Source organism: Alligator mississippiensis, chromosome 3, assembly GCF_030867095.1.
Source record: "Alligator mississippiensis isolate rAllMis1 chromosome 3, rAllMis1, whole genome shotgun sequence".
Lineage (NCBI taxonomy): Eukaryota > Metazoa > Chordata > Crocodylia > Alligatoridae > Alligator > Alligator mississippiensis.
In genome coordinates this window covers 17548048-17574252 of record NC_081826.1, presented here as the reverse complement: position 1 = coordinate 17574252, position 26205 = coordinate 17548048, and the positions used below count along the sequence as shown (strand labels likewise).

The 26205-nt window shown below is 45.0% G+C and overlaps 1 long non-coding RNA gene across 1 annotated transcript in view; it reads left to right on the top strand.

The window, feature by feature from the left end:
- The window catches only part of LOC106738246 (uncharacterized), a 260965-nt gene that overhangs the window by 34812 nt on the left and 199948 nt on the right, over nt 1-26205 (top strand). Inside the window, exons 2-3 of the long non-coding RNA XR_009460623.1 lie at nt 24198-24569; nt 25224-25315. This is a non-coding gene — a long non-coding RNA (uncharacterized LOC106738246). The remainder of the gene's footprint in view (nt 1-24197; nt 24570-25223; nt 25316-26205) is intronic.

The following is a 26205-nucleotide window of genomic DNA, read 5'->3' as shown; positions in this document are numbered from 1 at the left end:
TTTTCTAGTACACCTAAAATCTCCTCCTCCTGGTTTTACAGCGGCTTATTCTGCAAGTTCCTTTCGCTTTACAAATTACAGGAGGCCTGGCAAGATGTCCTTGAAGCTACTGGCAGTCTTGTTCCTGTGTGGAGGAAGGGGAAGAATCTTCCTGTCCTATCCTTCCCTCCTGAAGCGTTCTTCAGCATTTGGTATCATTAGCATCAAGAGAGGAGTCGGGGTAAGGTTTGTTTGTACATCTCTCGAGGTGGACATCGTATGTAGTCCCAGCCTTCTGCTTCTGGAAATCTTCTCAATAGTTTGTGTGGGAGTACACTGTGTTGCTTCCAGGGGGATATACGGATTTCTCTCTTGAAAGGGAGAGAGTGCCACAGAAACCTGTTATATTGGGTAACTGGGTACGAGCCTCACCAAATGGGGCTGTCACATGCCTCAGTTGAGTGAGGAATCTTAAGCGCTTGTCCAGCTCCAAGCATATGCTTAATTACTTTATCCAATTGGGACCCTGCTCAGTTGTAGGAAAATGAATAGGAAAGTGATGGGCTGGAGAAAAATGTCATGTGACAACAGGTGACATGCTGTATTGAAATGGTATCTAGGTGATGCAAAGAAATTGCAATCTAGGGCTAAGCACAGACATTCAAAAAGCCTGAGGCTGAATTGATTCAGTCTCTCTAGGCTAATCTAAGCTGCAAAGCTTGAACCAGTAAGCAAATGAACACGCATTTATTTTTGATTCAGGAAATGCAGCCACATGCCTACATGGCTCAAACCAGAAGCTGGGGGATGCTAGAGCACGCCTGCCAGCCGCTCCAAGTCTTTCCCTGCTTCCTGCTGAAGCAGAGGGGGTGTGGCCAGGACCTAGCCCTGCTCTGCTGGAGGGGGTGGGGGGTGGGGGGGAAATAGTAGCACTGAATTCATAAAGAATAGTTCTTTCTCTGAAAAACTATAAACTGAAAATTATAAACACAACCTCAGAGGTGTGTTTGCTTCCTCTTCCTGCTGCCTCTGGGGTTTGCAGTCTAGCATCAAAGCAGCAGGACTCTGCAGGGTTGCTCGTCACTTCTTCTTCTTGCTTCCAGATGCCTCTGGGATTTGTAGTCCACAGTTGCAGCCAGCATTTAGTAAGCCTGCAGGGCAGGGCAGCTCTGTACTTAGGGGAAAGTGAATTTAACCCCTTTCTTGGCCCCGTCCAGCAGCCGGGGTTTCCCTGATGGGTGCGGGGGGAGAGGCAGTGAGCCGGCCAGTGAGACAGCTCTCACTGCTCCAGCGAGGGAGCAGAGGGGTGGGGCTAGCCCTGCTCTCTGAAGCATAGCCCTGCCCAGGGCTGCAAAGTATGCTGGGATGCTGGGGGACTCTGATTCAACTACAACCAGGATGGGGTCTGGGACTGAAGTTTCATTAACTGGTTTGACCTAAATCTTAGGTCTGATACTACATTCAAGCAGGTTTATGTTAAACCAGTTTCAGCCATTTTGAAACTGGTTTATGTGCACTGAACTTCTCTTCTGTTACAGGTTTAAACCAGTTTCTGATCATCTAAACCATTTTTTTGTGTAACTTCTGTCCCTAGCCTTGGAGATTAGTGATGTGGGGCCCCGGAAAAGGCGTGGACAGGACAAATGGGTCGGTGAATTCTTTGCAGCTCCCTTTGGGGATAGGGAGAAAGGGCAGTGGGAGATAAGTAACCATAGAGCAGCACGGAGAAGTGCGATATCCACACAGCGTAATATTATCTTGGCGACATACTCTGAATTGACAGCCTTGGAGATCAAAATCCCCTCCTAGTCACTCACTAAATTGCAGGAATTGAAAGAATTCCTAACATTTCTGGTTAATTTGCATCTGCTCGCAGCCTCCTGCCCCCTCGCATCTGCTTACTTCCCATGCCATAGTTAGCAGGTCTCTTACTCTATTAATAACCTCGTGGTCATCTTCCTCCTTATGTGATCTCACTTGCTGGGGGGCTTTGTTTTGCCTTGTGTTTGTGTTGGAGCCATGGACGGTCAGTCCCACGGATCCCACGGGGTTCTAATAGTTTGTGGATGACTCGCATCTGGGCATGTGACCACACACATGCTAACACTGGCCCTCACTGCGTGCATTGTATTCACCCAAGGAAAAGGAGAGAGTTGAATTCTTGGTGTTATGGCAAAATGCCCTTGGGTTTTTGGAGAGAACCTGAAAAAATTAAAATGTGCCCTGAATCGGTGCTGTAACTGCTCCAGCCTCTCAGCCGGTTCCAGAGTGAATCACAGGAAAAAGCTCTGAGTCATAATCCTTGATAGTACAGAACATATTTGTTTGCTCTTTTATTCTCTGTACTGACTAATGCTTGCTAAGCAGCAAACCCTTTATAGGCTGGTTCATTAATGAAAAATGTAGCTCTTTCCGCTGTGCCCCCCCTTTCCCTCTTGTTACCGGAGCGTGGAGTTATTCGTTCTTTTCCACCTACATTCTTCGTTCCATTGAACCTAATCCTAGCTCCACAAATTGTTCTGGTTGGGAGGAATCTCTCTCTAAACAGGTGCCCAAATAGTCTGGCAATGAGAGCCATGCTGACAATTTGCCAGGAACCTAAGGGCCACAAGTCCATGGGGCAGATATGTTCATAAGTAACTCTACAGAGGCTTAATACTTACTGGTGATTTACTTGTGTCTTTCTTGCTGGATGGATTTAAGTGGCTTGGAGATATTTACATGTAGGGAGGAAAAAATCGTACCTGTGCTTGTCTAGCTTTGTCCTCGCCATGGTCAATAAGGGGGGAAAAATACTAATGTGTAACATTTTTATTTCTCTGGGAATCTCAGTGCTTTACAAAGGAGAGGAACCATGAAGTCTTCATTTCAATCCTTGCATCTGAGGGCCAAACACACTGCTGGAGTGAAACCGCGTAGACATATTGACCTCAGCTGAGCTAAATGTGTTTTCTTTTATTGAGGATTTGTCCCCACGAGCACAGGAGGCGAAGCCCCAGATCTACAAAAACGGTGGCTAAGTTTTGCCTCTTTCTGTTTTTCCATCTTGACACATTGGCTGTTCCTGAGCTGCTTTGCATCGTTATTTTGTCCTTACTTCAGTTTGCAGTGTGAGTGCTCCTCTCGTCCGTCCCAAAGGCATCTTAGCCCATGTGCCCAGAGTCAATGGTTGTTTGCAGGAGTGGGGGGGGAGTGTGTGTGTTGTATGTATAAGTGTATGCGTGTATTGTATAATTGTAGACAAAGTACTAGCTTATGTATCTCTGATTCAGTTGGTCTATAAGGCAACTCTTCTCCCCTTCCTCCTCTGCAAGAAGGTAAGCCCCTGTAATGCATTTGTTTTTGAAATGGGGGCACCGCTCAATTCACAAATGTTATGGAGGTGTGCCTTGAGTCTGGCAAGGCTGAGAACCACTGCATACAGCCATCCCAACGGGCTGAAGTTTCATACTTTGCTGACTGTTTTTTGGTTCCCGAACTTTCATGTTGGGCACCCCCACTGTTCCTAGAGAGTTAAATTGTGCTGTGGCTTGTGGCAAAGCTGCTCTGTTCGGAAATGCCAGTTTCTCCCTTCAGAGCCAGCTTTTGACCGTTTATTGTTGTTTTAGCTGATTAGATTAATTTCCTGAGTGATGTAACCAAGCGGTAATATAACAGCATTGATATCACTTGGAGTTGCTGTTGTTGGTTTTGTGTTTCTTTTAAATCATCTTCCCAAGTATTCCTGTTGCTTATAGGAGATTGTGTACTCCTGAAAATGTATGCGGTAACTTGCACGCATGTACATAAATATGCTTAACAGGAAATTAGATGCAGGTTTCAATTAGATGCAAGATTCTAGAAATTCGATGCAAGATTCAATTCTTGCCTTCAGTGGGCAAGAATTTCATCAAAATATGAAGCTGTCCTTGCCTCGTAATAGTCTTAATTCTTTTTATTATTGCAGATGCTTGTGATGGAATGAGAATATTTTCTCTGGGGAGAGGATATGTGCAATGTAAACAAAGGCTTGGGAGCCAGGAGCCGCTGAGTTTGTCCTCTCTGTACCACCCATTTCTCAGCCAGGGCTCCACAACACTTGGAGGTCCTATGAGATCCTGTGTGCCATGCAATACTATCACTGTTAAATAAAACAACTACATGGTTCACAGGATGACCCCAGAGACTTCAAATAGGAACCCCCAGTGTCCCAGACTTTCTGATCTCTTGTGGTCTTTCTGAGTTCTGTGCAACAGAAGAAGTTCTCTATTGTTTTTCTGTAGTCAAAAAGTAAGTGAAGCTGAGAGCTGAAAGTAAGTAAAAGCTGCGTTTTCCAAGCAGTGTCCAGAGTTGGAAAAGGTTGAGAAGCACTGTACTAAGGGCCGGCTTACACTTTTGCACAAACCAGGTCCCTTTGGAGTAAGCTACATCAGCAAAAGGGGTTATTTTTGATTGTGTTGTGGCATTTGAATTAGTGGTTTATCAGCATAGTTATCTTGGCTGGGGTGTGATGTATTCTTTTTTTACCTCTGTATACATATTAATTCAGCTTATGATTCTGAGGATGGAGAGCAAGCCCTTGGCAATAGTAATTTGAGGATGGAGAGCAAGAGTGGAAATGGTACAGATGAGCATGAGATGCATTAATGCCGTTGGGATTTATATTCATTTTGTGCCCCTCTAAGTGATAGTAGGATCTGGAGCAGACCAGTGACCAGGTGTCTTGGCATAGGTGCTGTCGTAAATGTTAATAGTGCTTTGCCAGTATGGGATGGAGAACACAAAATAACTATCCTGGGTAATTGCAGATGTATGACACGTGCTAGTGGGTTTTTTTTGTTTTGTTTTATTTACTGCTGTTTTTCCTGGGGTAACTCTACCCTGGACCCTGTTTATATGAGCATAAGAGCAGATGCACAATATCTAGGACTTCTTTGTATCAGCATAAAGGTGGGTTACTCCAGGTAAATGCATTATGAATCCAGGACTGTAGATATTGGAGTGCTTGCCTACGTGAGGAAGTGTTACCTTTTTGCATTAGGGCATGAGTGTTTAACCATATAACTGGCAGGCTGGATCCAGCCTGTGGAGCCAATTTGCCAGGTCTACTAGACTATGAGCTGACTATGTGCTCTGCTGCTGCACAGTGCCCTTGGCTGCATGTGGCCAGTGTGGAGCCTTGCGGTTTGGATCCGGCTGGGGGCACAAGGTGAGTTTGACACTTCTGCACTAGTGTATGGCTTTTTTTAAACGACTTTAGTTAAACCAATGCATATCCTTGTATAGATGTTCTTATGTTGGTTTAAGAATGACTTTTTTCAGTCACTGAAACCTGTTCCCATTCAGTCTTAAATCAGTTGCAAGTCAAAATCAGTCTCCACAGTCTTTTGCCTCCATTTTTACTAAATTGACTTTAAAAGCTGATTTTTGGGTAACCTGGAGCAGCCGTGCCATGTAACAGGGTTGAAGAGCTGAACAAAGCAGGTGGGACCAGTGCAGCAGCTCAGGTAGAGAGTCACAGTCTTACTGCAAAACTGGCAGAATGACAACAGGCTTCTGATAATCTTTCAAAAGGGTTTCAGCACTTCCTATACTTGTCAATATTTTCATAATACTATTTGCATAGCACTCCTTATTTTCAAAGGGTAGTATAAACATTAACTAAACCTCCTTAGCACAAGGCTATAGGTGACTAAGATTATCTTTTTTTCTGCTGGAGGGAGACTGAGATATAGATATATTCAAAGCTGAACTGTAACAATATAGCTCTTCATAAGGAAGACATCCCCTTTGGTGTTAACCTGGGGATTGGCACCCAGGTTTTAGCACCTGAGTTGGCCTTGCCTTGGTGCAAGTGTCCTCGCAGCAAAGCCATGCTCCAGGGTCTGAGTCCTGATCCCAAAGATTGTGACTCCTGCCACCCCACACATGCATGGCAGGAAGTGTGATTTTTTTTTTTTTTTTTTTGGGATCAGGGATTGGATCTCAATTGTGTCCTTTCTATACTGCTGGGGGAAGCCTGAGATCATAATCCTGGGAACCCCATGCACTGGTAGGTTGAAAGCCAGGTGCACTGGGGGCTCGAACCATGAGTCTAGGAATTGGTTGTGACTCTGAAAAAATCTATTTTCCCCCCCTTCCTACATTCTGCCGTCCAAAAGCGAGGGGCTTGTTTTATTTGAAGGTTTGTATGTGAGAAAATATGGTAATCTGCATCATAATTTATCACGTGCCATCTCTAAAAATGCTGAGACATTTTGTCCCAAACTTCCTGTTGGACGCCTGTTTCAGAACTGCTTCTGTGATGGGTAGTAACCAAATTTCTAGCATAAATTTTATTCATGTGCTCTGGGCACAGAGACTACATGACTCAGGAAAGAACCAGGGATCCAGCAGCATCCTTGTGGTATCCATTTGTTCATGTGTCCTTTGCATTAAATAGCTCTTTTATTCCCTCCCTGGTGTTTGCTCTCCCTATCCATCAGTGTCTTTGCAAAGAAGAATTATATCTCAGTCTTTGATTTGGTTTAGCTGAACCAGGGCTGATCAAGCTGTGGTCCCTGGGCTCCTAGGCTGGACACTGCTGCCACCTGATTGCTCTCCTGCTGCTGCTGGAGTCTCCGGGCTCCAACCCCACTCCTTTGGCTTCAGCTTCCTGCCCCACCACTGGGGGTGGGGCAAGCCCACACTTCCCTACCTCTGTTGGTAAATACCTTGGTTGATGCATCCTAGGATTACATTTGCCTCCTTCATAGCAGCATCATGCTCTTGGCTCCCAGTCGTCCTGCAGTTGACTATAACGTGCTGCTCTCCGTCCCTTCCCTGTCCTTGGGAAGTGGTCAGCGCGCTTGAGGGGAGGAAAATCAGCATAATGCTGGTTCCCTTCCAGCTGAGCCTGTCTGCTTGGAGGAACATAAGGTTTGATCCTGATCCATCTGAAGTCATTGTCAGAATTTGCAGCAGAACCAGGCTCTGATGAAATTGAACCCGGCTGCAAAGCTGAGCATGCAAACGAAGTCCGCAGGAACATCACATCCATTTAACAGGGACAAACATTTGGTGTTCTTTTAGATCACATGACTCTGACTTGAATGTTTGGCAACCCAGGGATGTAGTAATTTAATATAATAATATCATTAACTTCTTTATAGTAGTGACTAAGGAAGATGGAACTAGGAGGACTTAGTTCCTGTAATTCTCTAATCCCAGAGATCTTGCTTGGAGATGTCTTCTGCTGTGTGTCAAAGTGGAATTCTCTCTTTTCATTTGCAGCAGGCTTGCAGATGCTTCATTAACATTGGTCAAAGTATTTGCATTAACTTAGTGGGGACAACAGAAGTTTTCTGCTTGTACAGTGCCATTGTTCACCTGGATTCGGAGGTACCTTCTGCACGCTTACCCCAGCTCGAGCCATCAGTGCGCAGCCAGAACGTACACCAGGGGTAGGCAACCCCTGGCACACATGCCAAAGCATGGCATGCAAAGGCATTTTGCTTGGCACTCAGGGGAGGGGCCAGGCCTGGGCTGCCACAACAAGGAGCAGGCCCCTTGCAGTTCTCCTATCATCTACCCCGGCACACCGATATCTTCCAAGTTGAGGTTGCAGGTTTAGCAGTCTGCCCAGAAATGTTGCTGACCTCTGATGTAGACAGACAGAGCTGCTTTTTGCTTTGGTACAGCTTTACCCTGGCTTGAAACCTTGGTAGACTCTGTCCGTGTAAATAGTCTGCATGGAGGGTTTATTCTTGCTCAGATTCACTGATTGGCTAGAAGTGCGCAAGTCCTCAAGGGCTGAGAAGTGAAACATGAATGCAAAGTAGACAAATATCTTTCTTTCCCCCCTCGCCCTGTGCTTTTGGAGGATAAAAAAAGGGGGAAGGACACTGATGTTTAGGGCACTAAGCAGAATTGTGGCTATTTTAAATATGGGAAGTGAAAAGGTGGGAGGTAATTATGACAGTAATTACATAGATACAATAGCTTATCACAGATTGCAGCAATTCGTGTGCTAGCAAATGGACTGACGAGACGTAGCGTGTTGTAAGGTGTGCGTGTTCTTTTTAAGTAGGGTGCGATACCTGTTTGGCTCGGTGTGGAAGATGAAAGTTCCCATGGAGAGAAGCCCTTGTCAGCAAGAGCAACCTGTGAAATCCCAAGGTGCTGCGGGAACTAATTTAATGAGTCACTGGCGTTCTTCCTTGTAAATGTATGCACTGCGCGCCAAGGCACATAGAAACGCTGCTGGCGCTGCTGAAGTGTAAAATGAGGATCCTTGCATCTCCTTAACCTTGAGCTCTTGCATAACATTCCCTGCTGTTGCACTGCCCCCTTTTTACCACTCTGCGATCTAACCTGGCTTGGTGCCCTTGTCTACAGCACAAAGTAGTGCTCTGGTGCCTGGGGGTGTGAAAAGATTCCCTAGATGTGACCCTGGCTCTGCTGGTGAGAAAATAAATAGGTGGTGCCTCTCAGATGCCAGCCACTTGCAGTATAAATTGAGTTACTCTCTTCCCCTGAGCAGCAAAGTAAAGAAACCTGGTGTTTACATCCTTATCCCTGGGAATGCTGATTAGGTTATGGGGAAGTGCGCCCCTCCCCGAGCTGCTGTTCCAGGCTCTCTACGGACCTCTTGAGACATCTCTGTGTTGGTTTTAATACTCCCTTCTCATATTGGAGGGTGTCTTTGCAACTGTTTCTAGCAGAGATTGATGGTATCTCTCTCCCGCTCCCTTACTTCTTTTCGCATTTCAGCTAAAATGCTAAAGATGAGCTGGCAGCATCAGCGAAGACACTGCTGTAGCATGCCTCTGTGCCAGCTGAACCTACGCCCTGGTATTAATCATATGAGAACCTTGGGATTGAAATAGGAAAGACTAGTTAATGCACCATGCTCCTGCATTCATCTTTCTGCTGCTCTCCAGGTCAGCAGTTGGGCTCCGTTCCTGTTGGCCTTTGAGCTTGGTCAATACAAAGGGATCACGTAACTTGTTGGCACCAGTCTGACAAGTGATGTTCCCTGAGATGCTGAGTAATAGTGACCATCAGCATCCGGGGGAAGGTCAGTTACTGAGAAACAGCATCAGTGACCCTGACCCCAGCCTCCACTTGATGTGCAGTGAGGCCATGGAGCTTGGGTTGGACGAGGCCTTGTAAGGTCCTTTCCAAACCTAATTTTCTATGATGCTGAGATTCAGAAGGATTGGGAGGAAGAGGGGAAGGTGCGAGAGAAAGGGGCATACATCTGGGGATCAGAAACATGCTCGCAGTTGCTTGGCAGACAGATTACCTTGTGCTTCAGGGTTTAAGTCAATCTAGGTATTACAGACCAGGATGAAATCGAAAGTGGGCACATGGATTATGCAACATTGGCTTGCTATAGTATTCTCATACCTTCCTCTGATAGTCCCAGTACCATCTGCTGCGAGAGCTTGGATGCTGGGCTAGCTGGGCTGTGGATTTGAGCCCCTGTGCTGAGGCCTGCGCTCCTACAGTTCAAAACTGTCCCACTATTCTGTTTCTTGGAGACTTGCTTCACACCATGTTCCCTGGAGGGGTTGAGTTTTCCCAGGTTAATTCAGCTTGCTTTAGAGGCAGGGCTCTGCTGCCTCATGTCCCTCAAGGCATCCGTGTGAATAGGACTTTGTTAATGTGGCCAAACCAGTTACAGCGGCTTATGGTGAACTGTGGTAGGCTCCTGAAAGCCACAGCATTGTGGGATGCTTCAAGGACTGTTTCTGTGGAGGCAGAACTAGGAACGTGCTGGCAGGAAAAGATGATGAAGGCCCATAAGGCTTCTAACTCTGTAACCTCCTACAGGTGGCACTCGATGTGCCAGTTACGCTGCCACGTTCTGCTGCATTGCTGCTGCAGACTAGAAAAGAGTTGTTTTAGTCTCTCTGTGGCCCATCAAAAACACTTTGCGGGCACTCTTTCTCTGTGGTGGGAGCACTGACTGTTTTGTTTCGACCAACAATGAGAAGAAATACTTCTTTGGGAAAGGGAGTACATTTAGTAATGGTGTAAGATGGCTTTATATTGATCTGGCCTGCACCCATGGGTGCAGGTTTACCAGTAGAACTATGACTTGCTAAAATTGCAGCCTTCACCTGCAGTTATACAAGTACAAAAGGTGTGTGCAGGCCAGGCCCAGAGTAATAGCTGGCAAAATAAAGCCAAGAGCAATGCAAGTAAACTATGCATTTGTAGGCATACAAAGGAAATTGCATATTCGGATAGTAGGTGCTGCAAATCCCCACTTGGTGTCTAAAACTATCTGTTGATATCTTAACATGAGTGGTCAACAGGGTGTAGGTAGACAGCTATGTAAAAACGTTGGCTTGAGGCTTGAATCTTGTTCCTAAAAGTGCAAACTTGACTCTTATTTGTTTCAGTGAGAATAATATCTAATGGCTTCACTAGGCATTGTATAATCCAAGGTCAGAAGCCCAGTGTGACTGCCCTTGGTATGTGGAAAGGACAGGCTGGTTTTGGCATATCTGGATACTGATACGGTGTATATTTTCATTTGCCCAGGTGTTGGGAAAGGCCACATCTGCTGTGGAGTTGAATACCTCTTCTCTTTTAGAAAGAGGCTCACTGGAATAATGATTGTTAGCAATTTTACAATGCATGCGATTTCTGGGAATTTCATAGGAACTAGTGGGGAAGATGACGTGTGAGGGTTTTTTTCCCTTATCTTCAGTTAAGGAGCGGAGACGGTTGTGAAAGGAAGCGTTGGGTTTTTTTAAACGTATTTCAATATTTGTGAAACCTTTTCAAGAGATTAAAAGGCTTGAGATGCAAGGCATCCTAAAGAAAAGAGTAGCCTTGGGTCTGAAATGCCTCGGCTCTTCCTTGCATCCCCAAGTGCGGGCGTTCAGGTTCTTTTCATTGGCTTCACCCTCAGCGCACTCCACCTGCAAACGGGAAGGGGACTGACATTTGTGAGGATGCTCCGAGTCTTTCCAGGAGATATTTGAGGGAGCGAAAGACAGGGCCCCTGACTTCTAATCCTTCCACTGTCACAGTCTTGCTGTGCAACCTCTTCCCCTTTTCTGCCTCACTTCACCTTATGAAAAGGGATACTTCCAGACTCCGGCACTTGTGAGGCTTAATTGTTTGCAAAACACTTCTTGATCTTCCAAGTAAAGGTGCTTATAGAAATAACGGTGTTATGGATGAAGCAAGAGAGATGTTGACATCCAAGTGCCATGTTGTCAATGGGTCATACATCTGGGTTCATGAGGATGCTGTAGACGTGAATTTAACAGGGGCTGCGTGGATTTTTAGGCTTTCATATATTGGCAAAGAAAACTGTATCAATATTTATGGTTTGCATTAACACCCTGATTAATCAGGCTAAGGGGTTAGCAAATGAGCAGCCAGGGTCGGTGGCTTTTCGTGCCTGCCAGGGGTAGGGGGTTGGACTAGATGGCTCACTGAAGTCCCTTCCGACTGTGAATCTATAACGTAGTGCTGGGTTTGGTGCGCATTGTTCTGCTCTGGTCTAGATAAAATTGATGGAACAATTTGGCAAAAAGGGAGAAGAGGAAATTTCCCTCTGCCTCAGAATAAGCTCACATTAGGATGTCAAAGAATGGATGGGCTCTGGGAAATCCCATTAGACTTGGCGCTGAGCAGGTTGGCACTGGAGGGGAGAATACCCTGGCGTTTTCCACTTGTTGTTGCTGATGCAAGACCCCAAGTTGCAGGCTGGGCTCTTTCCACCAACTCTACACAGTGCAGGCTTAGGTACCTGTGCTTACTGCTCCAGGGGGCTGGTTCATACTGGGGAAGCCCTGTAGTGGGGGCACTGCCAACAGGTAACAAAATGTTCTGCAGGCTAGTGCTGTTCTGAATTGCATCCTTGAGAGCACGCTGGCTGCCAGCAATACCCCATTCCCTGGCCTCTCCGCTCGTTGCAGTTGCCCTGAGGACAGGTGCTCTGTTGCTTCTAGGAACGTGAGAGCTCCCCTGAAGGGGATCTCTCATCTCGACAACCTCCTGCTCTGATCACTCCTGGCTCGGGAGAACATTTGGGCTCCAATAACCCCTTCAGTCGTCATGTGTCACTCATTTTGTCCTCTGCTAGCAAATTTAGGCTTGGAAGAGCAAGCCCGGGCACCTTTTGGGCAGGCAGCTGTGACAGGGCTCGGTTTTCTAGTTAATCTTTGTCCAAAGCCACTTGGGGAATGTAGGGGAAAGGTGAGCGAGCTGTTGTGTACCAGGTTAGTGAGTGCAAGCTGACACAGCTCTTGGATGCTATTAAAAGCTTAGAGTATGCAGCTCGGTCAGGCAGCTCCCATGAGTGTCCCCCCGAGGCCAGGTAGGAAGGACTCCATGTTCTAGCCCTTCAGGAGGCCTGATTTCAGGAATTTGTTCTAGGTCTGTAGCAGGTTTTGAAAGTACTTGTATGACCCCAATTATAGTATTCCTGGAATACTGCATGCTTTTATGTATTTACCCTTGCAACCCCCTTGTTAAGGTGAAGGTTTGGGGCACAGAGAGGCAGTGATCTGTTCAAAGTGACAGGGGCTACATGTTCGAGCAGGGACTTGATCCCAGATCTCTTAAGGCACTCCAACCGTGAGACCATCCTCCTTTATCACCCCAGGCAGCGTAACCTTGAAGTCCCTATAAATGTCCTCACTTGAGCAAAACTACAATTGACTGCAGGGATTTGATAAGCAAGGTTTTGGCCGGGGGAATAGATAAAGCAGGCTATTGCATTCAAATCTTAAGTATGTGTGTGACTAAATTACCACTTGATGATGATAGGCAACCATATGTACAGCATTGCCTGGTAGTTTAGTTGCTGAGATAATCCGTGTTCCTTGTCAAAAGAGTTCCTATACAGGAATAGGTGAATTAATTGTGCTTTACACCTGTGAAACTCAGTAACTGGTTTATGCCATGGTACTGGCACTGAAAGTTACTGTTGTTAGATGCCAAGACTTCTCCTCCCCTCCTAGAATAGCAGAAGCTCTCCATGTCTTCTTCTGGCTCCCAGGCATGTTAAACCATAGTTGAATTTGGGTTGGGCCAGGATTACTAGATCCGCTCTTGCAAATACTCACGCATCATGGTAGGTTAGAACAGGATCTGGTACTTGGGGGACTTTTTGAACTGCCTTGTCAGATCAGATTCAAGTCTGTTTTAATTCATTATCCTGTCTTCTGCCTCCAAAAAAGGCTGGTACCAGATGCTTAGTGGATCCCTTCAGTAGGCAGATATAGGCAGATCTGACCCTTCTCTCTCTTAAAGAGTTTGTGTTAGAAGCATAAGATTTAATAACCCCTCCACACACTGTTACTATTAATTAATGACCCTGCATGATGATCTCTATATGCATATAGTTGTCTGGCTTCTCCTTGTTTTGACTTGATATGGTAGCTAGTTGCACAGTTTAATTGTGTATTGTGTTGAAAAAGCTTTTCCTTTTACCCGTTTGGGATTTGTCAGCGTTGTGGAGAGTCTGGGAGGATCTAGAAAGGTGAAGAACTTTGCTCTGTAATAGCCAGTAGGAGTGTGTTCCTATTCTTAGTGATAGCAGTAGAATATGTGCATGAAAGCAATACCTCCCATTCACCACCCTCCTTCCAGTAGACAATTATGATGCCTAGAGTGAAATTCTGGCCCTATTTGAAGTCAAAGGCAGAACTTCCCTTCACTTCAATGAAGCAAGGATTTCACTTATCAGAATGGGCAGCAGGAACTGGGGAGTTAAGGAGGGAGGATCCTATTCTCATGCAGAGACTGGCAGTGGCATGGAGCTGAATGGCAATGGCACGGAGCTGAGGGCCCCCTTGGTCTCTGAGCAGCCTGCTTTTCAAAGTGCTCCATGAGCTGTTAGGTGGTGCTTGAAGGCAACTCATATGCTTAAGGGCAGTTGCCAGTCAGCTAAGCTTTTTAAGTGTCTGCAGAGTAGTGGTAAGTAGCATTTCCTTTTGATGTTAATGTATTTGCATAGTAGGTAAGAAATACCTGGGCTTTGCTTAGGTACCTTTTAGCTGAAACAAGCTCTTGCTCCCCTTTCCTCCCAGTGGCTTTGTCCTGGTTTAATCTTTTGTCCCCTTGACTGAGGCTTGGGATGAAGGTGATGGCCCATGCACACCCTGGGAAGCAGCTGTAGATCTTTTCTATAATGGCAGGTTTTTGTAGGATGTATATAATGTTGGTTCATTTACATCCAGACTTTTTGCTCCCGGTTGAAGCCCTGTCATGACACACAAGCGAAGTAAAAATAGAAAGGTGAAGAGTAAAGGGCTGTGTTGAGTGTCATCATTTTAGATTGAAGGTCCATAAGTGGCAAGGACATTTCTGTCCCCTACTCTACCAGTATATAGTGCAGATGGGAGAAGCTGTGGTTTAAGATGTTGGCTGCTCATAGCAGACCTCCAGCTCCCACTTAGCTAGCACGGAGTGATTAGACAAGGATATTGCCTCAGAGAAGGGCTACTAGGTTTTGGTACGTCTGGCATGAAGTTAGTAAGCACTAAAAGGTATTGGAATAGCCTGAGCAGAATTAGGGGTATTGACAGGTGTGTGCTTCTCCGTTTTGAGCACAGGCGGCTCGCTTGGTTCTGTAGAAAACAGAAAGACTGTGTAGCTGGTAGGTAGATGAACTCCAGAACCCCTCAAGACTTTATAAATACATAAGAAAGAATCAAGGTGGTTGCTTTAGGCTGCCTTGGATTACTGTTTATTAGGCCTCAAAGAAATAGTGTTTTGGCAGGAATTTGAACATAAGTAGGTCTTCTTTTTTATCCTTAGAGGGTCTGAGCTCTAGTTGCTCATCTCTTCTGAAGATGAGGCTGTGTATGGCATGTAGGGGTGAGGACTTTCTGATTCATCTCTGCAGATGCTTAAATTTTAAGCATTGGAATTACTGCCACTATTTACTTGCTTTAGCACTTGCCTAACTTAAGCATTTGGGGGGCTAGAGGGCGGGGTGGATGAAATATAGGACCTGGTTTAGGTTTTTTTTTTTAGGGGGATGCCTGCCTAAGGTGAAGGGAATCCATGGTTAGATGTCTATACATTAGGAATTAGGATAACCAGAGGCAAAGAAAAGGAACCTGGGGGGGAGGCAAAGTGCAGTCGGGAGGACATTTGTCATTTTGTCATTGGTTCTGCCTGTCACTTCTACAGATGGTGGATTTCAAGCTGTAATGTTTGGCTGCTTTAAAGCTTCGTTCTTGGTGGCTGGCTCAACTGAGACCTGGATTGAAATTCAGTGATAATTACTTTCTCTGTGTACTGTCACACTTGGCTTGAAGTCCAAGCAGTAACCTTACCATGCTCCTTACACGCCCTGTGGGATAGGAGAGGAGTCCCACATGTTCTAATTGGTACATGACTTGTCGGAGCCACCTGGGGTGAAGATTTCATAATGTTTCTTGGCATTGCTGTGCTGAAGCAGTTCGGTGAATTGTCGTGTGTGTGTTATGGGGGTGGGGCTGGCTCTTCTTTCTTATTAAGGACATAGTGCCTAAAAAGCAATATGGGAACTCTTTCCAGTTTAACTATTTTGGGATTTATATTCAACTAGCTTGTATGATATGTAGTCCATGGGCACTGGTTCTGGACCTTACTGCGGGAGTACAGGATGATTGTTATAAAGGGTGAAGCCTCAGGCCTCATCTAAACACGGCCTTTGTATTGATTTAAACAAAGACATAGCAAGATGGGGAAAGCTTTACCAGTTCTACCAGTATAACAGTACTGATATAGTTACGCTGGGTTTAGTCCGATTCATTCCCTTTTCTTTGGGGAAATACCAATGCCACTTTATACCCAATGTAGAAGGGTTGTTCTTTTTTACTTGTAGCGATGTAATTGAAGTGGAGCAAATTTTGTCTGGATTGGCCCTGGAGAGGTCTAACTGTAGCACTCCTCACCTCCCTTCTTCCTGCTGTTAGCACTGCTCCCCGTGGCATCTTTCCAAAAGCGTTACAATAAGCATTTGCTGACTCTTGCTGGTACTAAAATAAACAGCCTGATTGATTTGTTTCTGAGAAGCGCGGAAAGCAGTAAGGTTTGCATCAAGTCTTTCCATTTACTTCACCTGATTGCAATGTAGAATCTGTTACAGACCCTTGGCCTGTTCCTCTTCTCTTGGGGCCTGTGGAAGAAGCATGAAAAGCACCAGATGTAGCTTGAATCTTCATGGGTTGACACTATGCGTGTGGCTGTGTGAATGGGCAGAACTGTCTGTTCCAGGCAACCATGTCCTCAGCGTGCTGCATAATGCAGCCCACATTGGCCTGGGTCATGCGAAAGCCATGCCAATGGCTTTATGGCTAGAGAGCCACCATTCATCCTCTTCTATATAGGGTTGAGTGGTCAGGGGGTGGCTCCAGTGCTGCTTTTGGGCCTGTGGGGCAGGATTTAATGCCTGGCAACTTTCACAAGGCTCAGCTGGTGCCAGGTATTATTCTTAGTTCCTTAACTATTCCCTGGCAGTGGACCGTCCTCTCCAGAGTGTTGCGAGTCACAGAAACTTTCCCTTGAGGAGAAGGTGGCTGGCACTGGCCCTCTTGAGTGACGTCCTGGACATACTGAAGTCTGGCAAAAACCCTCTGCATGACTTTCACCAAAGCCAGGCTTCACCTTTTTACTTGAAGTGGGAATGGGGACAAAGACCAAAATAATACCTGTGCTGAAGATGGCCCAAAACCTGAGATTGCTTTCCAGCATTGGCAGTGGTTTCGGTTACACAGCAAGTTGCTGTGTAATTGTGAATGGGAGTGGAGACCTGCACAAGTCTTGGGATTGACCACTAAATTCATTCCCTCCACCGAAAGCAAGAGAAGTCTCTTCTTCGTGACAGTCACCAAAAGCAACAGAGAGCTCTCTTCCCTGTGACAGTAGGTGAGGAGCCTTTTGGACATTTTGATGCAAAGGTCTGCAAGTTCTTTGAGGTGCTCAAGTTAAGGGGTGGAGGTTGCTTCTCCTGACTGCATTACTGATTTAGATTCCTGATTTAGAAAGCATTTCCTCTGCTTGAAGGGACTGCTCTTATCTTTCCAAGATCAGCCCTGGGATCAGTGTTTTCCTGATTTGACTTTTTTAGGTTGGAAACCACACCCACAGGCAGAGAGAGGGGCAGGAAATGCTCTCTACTGCCTTAGAGGGGACCCACAGATTACATCTTTGCAGTAGGTATGCAAACTTGTTCCTCTCCCAGTGGTAAAATACAGACCATGATATACAAGAAACCCATGGACCAACATATATACTTAACTGTACGTACATACCTATCTTCACAGAACCAGCAATCGCCCTAACACACCAAGAAAGCTATAATGTACAGCCAAACCCTCTGATACCACTGAATTTGCACTGGGAACACCCATGATCGGTACCTCACAAATTTAAAAAAGGACACTCCTTCAGAGAGAGAGATTACACTTTTGAAAGAGCCACCTGGATACCACATGAAGAATTGCTGCAGTACAGAAGGAAAATGCTCATGAATCGCACACCACTGGTTATGACATATCACCCTTCCCTGGAACCTATATGGAAAATCCTCAAACAGTTGTAACCCATACTAGAAGAAGACCCAATTCGTAAAGAGATCTTCCTAAAACCACCTATCCTAGCCCTTAAATAAGTGCCGAACCTGGCTAACCTCATAACTAGAAGCAAACTTCCTACAGCCCAAAGCACACCGAATGGATCCAGACCATGCCAGGACAAGAAATGTAAAACCTTCCAACGCATCTCTACCACTCCCACAATTACTACACCCCACAACAGAGCCATCGCCATTCCTGGATCTTACAGCTGCACCTACAGAAATGCAATGCATCTCATCCAATGCACCAAATGCCTTGATGGAAAATATGTAGGAGAGACCAAACAACAACTGCGCACCAGAATGAATGGACACCGGAAGTCTATTAGAGATGAGAATACCCAGTTATGTGTGAGAGCACATTTCTCACAAGACGACCACTCCTTCTCCAGTTTCTCAGTTCTAATCCTTAAAGGGAATTTACAAAACACCTTTCACAGATGAGCCTACAGACTTCACTTCATCAACCTACTGGATACAAAAAGACTCATGGACTAAATATAGACATTGGATTTATGACATACAACCTGCCTAACATCTGACTCCCCAGGTACCTTTCCACTATTTACCAGCTGCATTCATTCCTCTCTTCCCCCACCCCAGCCACTCTCTCACACATTGACTCCTGTTTACATTGTCACTGACTGACTTTCTTGCATGCATACTAGCAGCCCTTTGGCTTCTTTACTATTTATTCCATCCAGGAAGAGCACACACCAGCTGCAGACGCTTCCTCAGCCTGACGAAGGGTGTTTATGCCCCAGAGTTTGCAAGGAAGAATTTTTCCAACTATTTTGAGTTAGTCTAATGAAGGATATCAGATTTACCCAAGGAACCTTGTCTGCCTTATCTTCACTAGAGCATTTGGGGATTTACAGCCCAGTTACATTCCTTACCATGCTGGTGAAATACAGTCTCTCCTCTCTGTTGTGTCCAGGAGAGGCTCAAGTTAAAGCTATAGGGGAAGCAGCAGCTTTAGCCTAGAGTATTGATTTGAGGCCTTTCAGGGGTCTTGTCCCAGGTGGTCTGGGAACTATAATGTTGTTTAAGCATAAACTGCACGTGAATATACCTGTTATTTATCGAGCAGCTTCATTTTTCTTGGCACTTCTCTAACCGGTTGGGTATAACCCCTGTGCTGGAGAGTACAGTCTAGTTCTGGCACAGATAAAACAGTACAACTGTCTGAGGTGGAAGTGACGCTGGCCTGTGCTCTTTCCACATTAGGAAACTCAGTATGTCTTGGTACAGTAGTTAAAGTATGTCATTCTCATATTTACCCAAATCTAAGACTACTTTGGATTTAAGACACTACCAAGAGTAAGGATTTGGGGAGACGTTTTCCATTTATAGAATCTGATTCTAAATTTGTTATAAATTTCCATGTATAGCATCTAATTAGTGGAAGGTCATCTTAAATTTATCCCCCCCTTACTGCTGTGGTAGGGAAGGCAGAGGGTGAGGGGCCAGGGCCCTGTCCCATGTTCTACTTCCCCCTGCTGTGTGCCTGTGTTTGCCCCCAGCCCCAAGTTTGCCCCCCATCTCTGCCCCTTCCCTGTACCTTCTGCTGCAGCAAGTAGGGTTTGGGCGTGGGGGGACAGCTGTGTGGCTGAGGGAGGAGGGTCAAAAGGTAGGGGGGAGCAGGGGCTGGGGGAGGCAGGTGGGGGGAGAGGTGCAGGCATAGCAAGGCAAGCTTCAGGTGCCCTCTCCCACACACCCTGCACTCTCTCCTGTGCTGTCTGTGGCCTCATGCCACTTCACCCACCAAACGAGCCATCCTGGCCTATGGCAGGCCATGGAGCTGAGCTGCTGCTTCCTCCAGCTGTACCCCAATCCAAGACCAGGCTGTCCCCTCCCCCCATGCTGATGTGGGGGAGGGGGAGGGGAAGGGAGAAGAAAAGCCATGTCTTGGGTTTGAGCAAATACAGTAATCGCGCAGCATGGTGTGTATTTGTGTCTTAGGTTAAGTATTGGTTTGTGAGTAACAACATTTTGTTCTTATAAATCTCTTTTTCTCCCTGTCTTGCTTGCATATGTATGTGCGCACACATGCACATGTGCACGCACACCAAGCAGAGCAGCGCTCTTGTCTTGAATAGCACCCAAAGATAAATTAATATTTACTGTGGGATAGTTTCCTCTGGCCCCACACATGCTACAGTTTATCCCCTATTAGGAAACTGTTTTACAGTGTTTCTGCTAACACAGCTATGCCAGCCAGGACAGATGGGGCATAGCTTTGTTTAAATATACTTTAAAAACAATACGAGAGCGAGTAAATGCTCAGAGCTGAAGCCTGCTTAATACTTAGTGTTGTTTCTTTTGGTTCAAATCTCTTCAAGATATGAAAAGGCTGTGGTTATAAATCATGTTTTATGTAACTTATTTCCTTGCTTAAATGACCAATTCAGATTCTGTTATTAAAACAAAAATGACTTAAGTGCTTTTGCACTGTAATAAGGCTTATTGTCCCTTTATGTTGCAGCTTAGGCAGTGAAAATGGACTGGCACGGCCAGGGGGCAGTGGGTCAGCACTGCCTATCGATGTTTACAAATGGGCCCTGGTCCTGGTACAAAGACTCGCGTGGCTGGATTGTGATGTACATGGTGAATTGGAATAGCAACCCTTTGCTATAAAATCTAATTGCTGTACTTGGGACTCTACCAGTGAATATTTAACAGGCGAGGCTTTCCTTCTCCTCTGTCCTCTCTTTGAATTTCTTACCTAATTAGCAGTGACTCAGTCTTAACTTTGGTCCATGCTGTAATAAATTATCTGGATGATCTTAGCCACTCAAGTATGTGGCATGCTGAACTTCTCATTGTTTTCCTTTTTGCTCACATGACTCGCAGGTTGCCCTTGAAATCTAAGGTTTGAATTCAAAGGTTGTTTTGATTGCTTCAAGCTGGTACCTTCTCTTCTTCAGAGTTGGTGTGTGTGTGCTGTTCACCACATTTTCTCACATGTGTAACTATGCTGGCGTTCCCCGTCGGTGCAATACAGGCATTTGACCTTATTCAGCCATGTGAAGTAAAGCTGTGGACTGTCACCCTTGTTATGAACTTGTAACCAGCATTCCCATGCCTCTTTCCTTGTTCTGTTGTGCCAATACTGTGTATTAGAGACTTAGCATGGACGTGGTGGAGATGGACAGTCTTCTTTCCCAAGGAGGAGTGAAGACAACAAACAGAAGACTGTGAGAAGGGAGGGCAGGATGATCTGCAGTAGAGAATAAAGACCGAGAGGAGAGTCGTGGTATGAGTGTGACTGCAGAGTAGCACCCATACCAGGAATAGGCAGGAAAAGATGTATATGTGAACTGGGGACTCATTGCTAAGAAGGATTGAGAGGCCTGACAGCAGAGAGGATCTAGAAAATAATGTGGTGTGGGGTCTTCCAGGAGCAGGGATATGAGATTTGGAAGTGAGCCTGCAAAGGAGCAGGGATGAATCTGTTGTTACTTCTCCTTGTTGGGACAGAAGGCGAAGGATGGATGTTAGAAGGGGAAAGATGTGCAAAGACTTGGAGGGTTGGGTGCTCTTCAGCAGATTTCTTCTGGTCCCATTAGAAAATACTGAAGACCAACAGATAGCAAGAGGTGGCACTAAAAGGAAGGCATGGGGATGTTCAGCAACCAGGATGTATTTACTTAGCACTTTAAAAGGTGGGGCTCTATCTGAGTACTGAGGAAAATAACCTTTTGGATGGAGCCTGGCATAGCTGACAAGAGAAGCTTTCAGTTGGCCAATGAGGAAGAGACGATTGGGAGTAACATGTAATCTTCATGCCTAATTTTAATGTGCAGGAAGAAAGCAATAGGGTAGGGTGATACAGCAATGGATAAAGAGCTATTATGGGACAGAAGGCAGGGCAGTAAAAAGAAAGGGCCAAGACAGGTGGTAAGGTAGAGAGATTAAGCACAGTCCTTCCACTAACTGTACTGACAGGTGAATTGAATGGGTTGTCAAGTAAGCAGCAACTGAAATGATTGTATGCTAAAGCTACTGATACAAGGGTACAAAACTGAGCATTACAGAGCTAACAAAGATGGTGGGATAGCTATCATGCCTTGAGCCACGGGTATCATGTCTGGAGTACTGTACAGGATAAGAGCTAGTCAAGAAAAATAGAAATAAAAGTAAAGATGGTGAGAACGGTTTTGTGCATGAGGCTTGTGATAGCAAAAGTAAGAAGGGATGACTTGGAAAAAACCAACTCGGCTTGTGCTGGAAAAATATTGAGTCTGGATGGTGAAAGAGTAATTGCTGGGGAAGTGCTGGGACTTGGCTGTCAATATGCACTCCCTTCCCAGCTCTCGTTGTATATGGTTGGAGATTTCTGTAAGGTCCCTAGGGAGACAGGTGCTGAGAGAGGTCTTTTATCAGGGGATTGTTGGTCCAGCAACCAAAGATGCTATTTCATACCTGGTTTTGTTGAGTCTCTAAGACATCCAGGGTTATAGTAAGTAACTCGGAATTGAAGGTTTCATGAGTTTTAGATGAGTTTTCTCGCATCTCATTTTTGTGCTGACACAGACTTGCATGTTTTATATTCTCGTGTCTTACAGGTAACTTGCGGATATGGGCATTGTTAGCAAAAGCCTCCTAGACTTTTCTACAAAAATAAATGTGATTCAGCAGGGATTTTAACTGCTGTATTGCCATCACTATAGCTACAAGTTAGAAAGTCAGGTAATTTCACAGGCTTCAGAGGCTTATTTGAAGCAAGTGAAAAGAGTCTCCTTGGCTTCAGTGAGCTTTGGATCAGCCCTTCCAGGACTGTCTTCACTGGAAAGAAAGCGTAAGATAAAGCCAGTGGAGAAGCTGAGGGTTTAACCTGACTTGGTAACTTGGAAGTATACTTCAAATCAGACTTGTCTTCACTACGGTTTTACCTTGTGTTACCTCTCCCTGATTTAAAGAGCGTATGCTAAGCAGCATTGTTTTGTGGCTCAGTATAGTTAAGCTGAGATTCATGATGGCTTTTCTGCCCAGAATGTGGTCATGCCCCATCGAAGTCAGTGGGATTTAAGCACATTCTTACAGTTGAACTTGTACTTCCTTGAACTAAGGCCTTTAAAGAGAAGCCTTGAGAACAGTGATGACAAGAACTTATTTTTTGTACTTTCATTAGTCATTCACTTGAAATTTTCTGGGTTCTTTATCTAATGACATTTCAGTTGCGTGAGGACGCATAAGATTCTATTGACACGATTAACAAAATAAATGGTTATATCACACCTTGTTTGACCCTGCGGTATTTAATCTTGTGTGCTCATACTGACATTATTCATTTAAATGATTGTGGAGTGGTACCATCTCCCTGTGCTGTCTAAATTAAAAAAAAAAACAACCCCAAAACTGCTTTGTTCTGCCAACTGATCTTTGCTGCCTGTTAATAAAGATGAGCTACAAAGCAATCCCACACTAAGTTGTTTGGGTTTCTTTTCCCAAATTGCTCTGCAGTTGTTACCCACACTAAGCAACTGGCTATACATCTGTGAGACAGGTTTTTTGGTATCTTTTAAAAAGCTTTTATCTGCCTTTTCTAGGTGTGAAAATTGTTAATTGATAAAGGACTGGATTCCAATACTGCTACACATGCTGAACCATGAGTACCTGGGCATGTCTACATGTCACCCTCCGTTGCTGTACGGCATGCTACAGCGACATAGTGATCATGTGCGTCTACGTGTGATCGTCAGCTATGTCGCTGTAGCAGTGTGCCCCCCGAGTATAGCTTGCCACTATGGTGATGTAGCGGTGAAATCTAGCTGTGCGCTGCACACGTGGTGCAGTAACTGCTTATACTGCGCCGTGCTGTAGTACTTCCAAAAAGTAGTACTAAAGCATGGTGCCGTAGCACCTTTGCTGTATGGAGACATGTAGACACCATCCCCAGGGTACCTGGTCGGGCCCATACACATCAGTGGTGCTGCTATATGCCATATGGGCACAGGTAATGGAGTCTGATATGCAACTAGGTTTATTTTAGCCAAGAATCAAGGGGAGAACGAAAGTATAGCTGATGTGCATAAATTGCATTTCCACAAATACCTCGTGCACGATTTTTGGCCAAAATTTTTCAACTGTGCGCTTGTATGTGAGCGGTATTTAAACAGTTTCTCATCAAGACATGAACACATGCAGTCATGAACAGGCACCTCTTTTCTATCTGTATCCTTTTCCTTGTCACCCTTGGCCAGGGGATTGAAAAAGTCCTTTCCCCACTCACATTTTTTTTTTTTTTGTTTTTAACATGATCAAATAAAAACCTTCCAAATCTTTTACAAGTATCTGACCAGTAGATGACTGGTTGTTTTGAGCTGTGGCCCTTTTTAGTTATCTTTTTTTTGTATATTTGTTACTTGCTGCAAGTGGAGGATCTTAAACAGTTGACTCTTCAAAAGGGATTTGTGAATTAGTAAGCTTTGTAAAGCGGGTGTGCAAATATGTGGAATAGACAGCTTTTGTTTTAAAAAGTGCTCTTTAGTTTCTTAGTAACATGCAGATGCAAATTGAAAGGTACCAAATTGTGCGGGTCTAAGTCTCTTAGTCGGGAATGTGTAGGAAGTTTAGTGTGAAGAGTTACTGCTTTTCCCTTCCCTCTCTGCCCATCTCCCATGTAACAGTCTCTTTGTTTCTGCTCTTTTTTAAGGACTGGGATCTGATTCCTTGACTAGTCTAACAAAAGCCATGGGGAGCCATGTGTTGTAGCCCACCCAGCATTCAAGGATTTCCAGGATCACTGGATTTACAGAAGCACCGTATCCTCTGTCGAAGATCAGATGTGGATGGAACATCTTGGAAAAGCAGATGTAGCTCCTTTTTTTTTTTTCTTCTTTTGCTGCCAAAGTGGATGGGGTGTCTCCATTCTCTGAGGATTATATGTCGTTGGAAATTTTGTCATTTTTACTGGAATACCTTCTGTTACGTTTCACAGGGAGGAGAAACCTTTGTTGTTGTATTCGGGAGATATTTTCCCGGCCCCCTTACACACCTTCAAGCACAGGATCACTCTCTGTGGCAGGTAAGTGTGTGGCTTTCTAGTTCACTGTCCAGTTGCATTTCCTGATGTTTGGGCTCTTAACAATTTGCTTCTCGCCCTGATCTGCTATGGGTTCAACCTTTCCAACTGTTTGGCCTTTGTTTGAGGGTTATCTTTTCTTATTCAAGGAGAGAGCAAATATCCTGAAATGCAGATTTGTTTGAGGTGGTCTTTTTTCACTTTTTTTACACAGTTAATTATAGTAGTAATCCTGCATTTACGGAAGGTGCCTTGTATCCTAAAGGAATCCAGTGTTTTGCAAGCTGCGGGTGCCATTAAAGAAATGCCTCCCATTAAAGAAGTGCAGCCACGTTTTTCTTCTGGGTGGTGGTGGGAGGGGGAATGTAGTAGTGCGCAGCTCATCTGAAACCTGGAGTCTGAGGTTGTAGGTTTCCATAGAGTTTTAAATATCCCTGTGGTTTTCTGTAGAACTTCATTTCATTTTTACAATGAAAATGTTAGCATTTTGTTCTGCTTGCAAGAATATGCTCTTGTAAAGTCACTGTACATGCAGACAGACTCAAATAGGAGCTTTAAGAAGCATGGCCTGCCTTCATTCACCTCCATGGAGTGCTTGGTGACATTTGTGCTAAGGAGATGCAACAAATCCAGTGTCTTCCCCTCCTCCCCACACAGGTGGCTTCTACTCTAATTGCCGTGTTCCTGAACCCCCCTGTAATCATAGTCAGTATAAGTCTAGAAATGGGCGAGCCTCAAAAGGTATCAAGGTAAGTAATGGAGATATTGACTCAAGCGCGTACGCAGCATTGTTTTCAACATGTCTTTAATCATGTATGCATATGCAAATTATTTTATACGGTATAATTGTATGTGGGGATTACAGTAGGGTGTGTGCATATGTAGTTATGAGGATGTTGGCTGTAGCTGTAGCTGTCCAAGGCAGGGGAGGGCCGCTTACTCAGTTTTGGCAAGCCATCGAGGGCCGCATGATATTCAGCCAGGGGCAGATAAATATTAATTTTCTAAATTTTTTAGGGGCTCTGCGGGCCGGATAGAGTAGCCTGGCAGGCCACATCCGGCCCGTGGGCCGCATTTTGCCCACCCCTGGTCTAAGGACATGGGCAGACATGGTTCTTTGGGTAAACGTGATGGCTTTTATTAGACCAATGGAGTAGTTGGAAAAATTGTTCTTTGCAAGCTTTCGGGTGCAAACACCCTTCTTCAGGCTCTCCCTCTGCCTGAAGAAGGGTGTCTGTACCCGAAAGCTTGAAAAGGACAATTTATCCAACTATTTAGTTGGTCTAAGAAAAGCTATCATATTTACCCAAAGAACCTTATCTGCATACATAGTTAAGAAATGTGAATATTTATCCTGATCATAGTCTGAAGAAAGGGGTGATGTAGCTCCTATCCATCACTAATTATTCCTCCTGCTGTCTCCCCTCTAGACAGTCATCCTATTATCCAGTATATTTATAACCTGTATCAGACGTGCTATATAAATCTACTTATCGAGCTTGGTCATTTAATTTTAAAGGCGATGATTGGAGTGTTTTTTATCCAGTCGGCCACCTCTTAATTTAAATGTATTAGAAAAAAATACGGAATCCTTTAGAAGATGATTTATCTAGAAAAAAGGGGATCTAATTTTGAAGTT